This window comes from Macrobrachium nipponense, chromosome 16 (genome assembly GCF_015104395.2).
Source record: "Macrobrachium nipponense isolate FS-2020 chromosome 16, ASM1510439v2, whole genome shotgun sequence".
In the NCBI taxonomy this organism is placed as follows: Eukaryota; Metazoa; Arthropoda; class Malacostraca; order Decapoda; family Palaemonidae; genus Macrobrachium; species Macrobrachium nipponense.
The window spans coordinates 19417108-19423238 of record NC_087209.1 but is presented as its reverse complement, the minus strand read 5'-3'; the positions used below and the strand labels follow the sequence as shown (position 1 = coordinate 19423238).

General features: G+C 36.6%; 1 protein-coding gene across 11 annotated transcripts in view; it reads right to left on the bottom strand.

The window, feature by feature from the left end:
* Positions 1–6131, bottom strand: part of LOC135195584 (PTB domain-containing engulfment adapter protein 1-like) — a 176928-nt gene that overhangs the window by 47498 nt on the left and 123299 nt on the right. The gene's annotated exons all lie outside the window — the stretch shown is intronic.

Below are 6131 nucleotides of genomic sequence, written 5' to 3'. Positions count from 1 at the left end.
GCATTTAATTGCTCGCTGTTGCCGTGCAGCGTAATGAGACGATTGCGTTAACACGCTCAAAAACTATTGGTCTGAGCTTAATGACGAGTTACGCCCTTCTGACGTACGCGAAATACGCCTCGAGCATTTGACCTTGAACGGGCAAGAGGGATCTCTGATTAGCGAGAAGGATCTTGAAGAGGGTTTGGCAGATATCAACATCGATGTTTCTCGGTAATTCCAGCTGTCACTAATCATGACTTCAACCATCAGTGGTTGATCACACGTCCTTCCGTCAGTGGTTATCAGAGCTCGAGTTATCTATCAGTCAATAAAACTTCAGTCAACAATATTTGATTGTTAGTCCAGATATCTATGAATCTCGGTCTTTATATCCTCAATTATGAATACTTTACCATACCTTCCAGATATCTATGAATCTCAGTATTTATATCCTCAATTAGCAATACTTTATCATACCTGCCTCCATCAAAATCAAAACCTTGAGTAAAGAGGCTTCAGATTTTTTTTTTTATTTCATCTCTCAGTAATTACACATTCAAGCATCGGTATTTTATCTCAAGCCCATCCACCAATGTTGTTTAAGATTTAGCTGACCTTATGCCAGCACGGGCTCTTGCTCATAGAGCAGGTCGTAATAAAATCCATCAGTACTTTGTGCAAAGGCTGGCACTAGAACTGGAATATAGAATTCAGGCCACAGATAAAGCGCTTCGACCTTTGAGGTCATTCAGCGCTAAAGGGGATATTGACAATAAAGAAAGTTTGAGAGGTGTGACAGGGGGAAATCCTCGCAGATGCACTATGCACCATTTGTTATAGATGGTAGAAAGTCAGATAAGAAGAGAATATGAACGGAGATCCAGTAAAAGGAATGAAAGAGGTTGCAGCTAAGGGCCGAAGGGACGCTGCCAAGAACCGTAAGTAACGTCTACAGTGTACCACGTGAGGTGCACTGACGGCACTACCCCCAATTACGGGGTTTGTGTAGTAAAGGCAGTCTTCAATATTCCTTATAAATCCACCCACTATTATTCATGCCAGTAAGTCGAAAATCAATATTCATCTTGGGAAACACGACGGTCAACATCTTCCATAACTTGACCCCATCACTAACTTAACATTCAACGCCGTTCCATGACAACACGGCCCTTCCCTTTTCGGCATCAACGTGCTGATTATGATTACCATAATCATCAAGGAGGAGCCTCACAAATCATCATCGGCAACGATTAAAAAAAAAAAAAAAAAAAAGAAGAAAAAAAAAGTAGCCTCACCCCATGTTAGATGCCACCTGTCAATTACGAGATGATCAGGTAAATACAAGGTGGGGATTTTGTCTACACTGATGAGACCTTCTCATTTACGATATAAAAAAAAGTCTACCAAAACAATAACAACTTAGAATTATCATAATATATACATTGTGGTTGGGTCGAGTATATTACAAAATAATTAATAATAATAATAATAATAATAATAATAATAATAATGAATAATAATAATAAACAATGGCTCCTTCAACAGCGTTACTTTTGTAGAGATTCCTCTCTATTTTTCGAATAGCGGCTTTTTCTACAAGCGTAACGCTGCTGAAGTAGCCATTACCTTTAATAAAGTACGCTTAAGTTAGGGTCTGCTTCCCAAGTACAATATAATAAAATAATAATAATAATAATAATAATAATAATAATAATAATAATAATAATAATAATAAATATTATTATTATTACTTCCGATGAATTACCATCCCCCCAAGTTTGTCCTAAATACCTCATCAATTAAACACCAAATGAAGTTGGTTTCAGTAATTATAGTAATTTCCAGTAATAATTCAGCAAGAACTGTACTTCAGTGGCTGCGATCCCCTTGTCGATATCTTTCAATAAATCTATTAAGCAACTGTGCATTAGCTTCTCAAGCAATAAACGCTATGATTATACACGCGAAAGAAACTGAATTCACCCTCTTGGGAATCTCCAAAGGTATATGAACCCTGGGTTGAGAACCCTTGTAATAACAGAAAATTGCCTACAATATAATATATATATATATATAAATATATTATATATATAGTATATATATATATATATAATATATATAGATATATATATATATATAATATATATATATATAGATATATATATATATATATATATATATATATATATATATATATATATATATATATATATATATATATATATATATAACTTGATGCAGAGGGCACAGAGAATAACATTACAGTCACACGTAAAGCAAAAAAGCAAACAATTCCAAGCAACGGAAGCAATTGGCAGTCATGTTGCTAGTGATGCATTCTCGTTAATGCACGACACCTGCTGTCATTCCGTGTTCATCTTCGCCTCTTCTCTTGTTTATCTCTTCATTTTATTCTTCCTACGCAGAATACCGCCGCGCAAACCTTCCCCCACCTATCTCCACGCGTTGTTTATTTTGTCTTTGACTCCGCAAGCGAAAGTGGTGCATTTTAACAAAGAAAACAAAGCATAGTTGACATAAGTAACAACAGACACAACTGTAATTCTCTACGTAATAAAAAACGGAAAAGAAAATATTAACTCGTCCTCCCTCCTCGCTACGTCACAAAAACGGTTAATGCTAATTACTAATCCTTACGGATATGACGATGGTTTCACTGTACCCACATTGCATCTCTCTCTCTCTCTCTCTCTCTCTCTCTCTCTCTCTCTCTCTCTCTCTCTCTCTCTCTCTCTCGTACCTGAAGCTTCATACACTACACCCAGTATATAAATTTCCTTTCTTGTGCCTAATGATTCTTACAATACATCCGTTATGTACGTCTCTCTCTCTCTCTCTCTCTCTCTCTCTCCTCTCTCTCTCTCTCCCAAACACGAAACATTATATTTGATTCCATTATCCAGAACGGGTGTTGGGTAACCAGCCTGCAAGAATAAATAAATAAATGCTAAATAAACAAATAAAAATCTAAAGCTTTTATCAACACAACCATTTCATTCCTTAAAAAACACATGACATACGCGAGTGCCAACTCTCCTATCAGTTTTGTGCTACGCCCATCCATTGAAATTAAAGTACAGCGGCGTCAAACGATCAATTAAACTGTCCACCCGAGAATTGCCTGAGGAACTAAAACGACAACTACGCGGAGACTGGAGGGACTTCGAAAAGGATTCCGAGACTAGAGGAAGTTTGAAAAGGATTCCGAGACTAGAGGAAGTTTGAAAAGGATTCCGAGACTAGAGGAAGTTTGAAAAGGATTCCGAGACTAGAGGAAGTTTGAAAAGGATTCCGAGACTAGAGGAAGGTTGAAAAGGATTCCGAGACTAGAGGAAGTTTGAAAAGGATTCCGAGACTAGAGGAAGTTTGAAAAGGATTCCGAGACTAGCGGGAAGTTGAAAAAAGGATTCCGAGACTAGAGGAAGTTTGAAAAGGATTCCGAGACTAGAGGAAGGTTGAAAAGGATTCCGAGACTAGAGGAAGTTTGAAAAGGATTCCGAGACTAGAGGAAGTTTGAAAAGGATTCCGAGACCGAATAAAGTTTGAAAAGGATTCCGAGACTGGAGGAACTTAGAGAAGGATTCCGAGACTGGAGGAACTTTGAAAAGGATTCCGAGACTGAAGGAACTTAGAGAAGGATTCCGAGACTGGAGGAACTTAGAGAAGGATTCCGAGACTGGAGGAACTTTGAAAAGAACTCCGAGAAAGGCTCCGAAACTGGAGGAACTTTGAAAGGGATTCCGTGACCGAAGGTAGTTTGAAAAGGACTCCGAGACTGGAGGAATTTTGAAAAGGATTCCACCACGTAATCTAACTCCTTCCCGAAGGAGACTATGTACTTTAGAACATCCTTGGTTTTTGTTCTGGTCTGCCTCCATTAGTATTCATTCAGTACTGCTATTCACTTGTTTCTTCCTATCTGATTGATCACCGTTTTCTTCTTCCTTGTATGGGGGGTTTGTACTGTACTGATTCGCCATTGACGTTAATACATCCAAGTCTAATCAGTAGTGGATGTGCAATATAATAATAATAATAATAATAATAATAATAATAATAATAATAATAATAATAATAATAAATGGCCTACAAAACAGAGGCCTTAAAAAGACCTACATAGTGAGATTTAAAATGGGGTGCTACTACGATTCACCCAGTGATTATTGAAACTGTGTTAGATCACCAAAATGAAAAATTAGCCAGAGACAGATACGTAATAAGTAAAAACGGGAAAACACGAAAATACACAACATTTACCAATTCAAGAGTATAATCGACAAAGAAGAAACAATTTATGAACGAACCAATTATCAAGTAAACCATAATACAAAATATGGACTTAATAACAAACGAGCTATGTAATTTTTAAAAAATGGTAAAACTACATAGTAACATAGCAAACCAATTATCATGTAAATCTTAAAACAAAAAATGGACTTAATAAAAACGAGTTAGCTAATTTGAAAAAAGGTTAAAATTAGTACGTATATAGTAGCATCATAAACCAACTATTATGTAAATCTTAACATAAAAAAATTGACTTAATAAAAAGCGAGTTAGCTAATTTGAAAAAAAGGTTAAAACTATATACTCTGTTTTTTTTCATCTGTCCATCCGGCTGTGGGGTTTTTGTATGGTAACACTGCGTCCCGGGCTTTAAATAGTTACGCTACGTGTAAGTTTTAGGTAAATAAAAGGATATCTGGGTGTACATTTGCAACTGAAAAGTGTTTTAATAATTTACTGTATGCGAATTACACCATTATTATTCGAAATAGGTTATTGTTATTATTGTTGAATGTAAGCTCCCTTTTCGGGGTGGCGAATGGAACAGCCAGACGCAGTGGCGGGAAAATTGCTTCTCTCGCTGTTCCTACGGCAAGATGTCAACGTATTACTTCATTAATACGTAAGTATATCAGTATGTACTGTTAATTTTTATAAAGTGCGTTTCAGCCAGATACGATATGACGTAACTTGGTTTAGCATCTGTTTGATGGAATTTGCGTCTGGCTGTTCCATTCGCCACCCCGAAAAGGCAGCTTACATTCGACAATAATAACAATATCCTATTTCGAATATTAACGGTGTAATTCGCATACAGTAAATTATTAAAACACTTTTCAGTTGCAAATGTACAACCAGATATCCTTTATTTACCTAAAACTTACCACAGCGGTAACTATTTGCAACCCGTGGGACGCAGTGTTACCATACAAAAACACCACTGGCGGATGGACAGATGAAAAAAAAACAGAGTATAGTGTATAGTAGCAACATAAAAATCAATTACCAAGTAAGTCATAACACAAAAAATGGACTTAATAAAAAACGAGTTAGCTAATTTAAAAAAAAATTAAAAAAAACTATATAGCAACATAATAAGAACAGCAGGAATGATTTTCCTACCGTACATATTAGTATATATAGTAAATCTACTAGAAAAAAAATTATAATACATATTACAAGATACAAGACACAAACATCAGCCTCTACTGTATCTTAAGCAAGATGAACGAACCCCCTCAATGAAATATTAGGGACACTGCCCAGGTACAAGTACACGCTCTGGAGGGCGCCAGGTGATACGCGGCATCGGTAATTACGCTTCGAAACTTCGAGACGTTGCGAGGCCACAAAGGGGCCTTCATGTTTCGAAAGGAAGAACAACGAGCACGTTTACCAACAACAACAAAAACAACAATTACAGCAACAAAAGTACTGGAAGGACGAGAAAATTTATCGCAACCGACAAAAAAACCAACCGACTACAACCAATAAAAGTACTGGGCAACAAAGGGCCCAAGCGAGTTAGAATTTACCGCAACAACAAAAAATCAAAACAATATACTAGCAACACACAGTTTTACTGGAAGGGACGAGAAATCTACAGCAACCCCAATAAAAACAACCGATTAAACAACAACAATTTAAAGTACTGGAAGTGGCCAATCTGAAGCAAAAACGTTAACCTAATTGCAACCCGACAAAAACAACGATTAGCAACAACAAACAGTTACTGGAAGGACAACGAAGCAAAATTTAACCTGGAACAACAACAAAAACAGACGATTACAACAACAAAAGTAAAACTGGATAAGGACAACAGAGCGAAATTTACCTAGCAA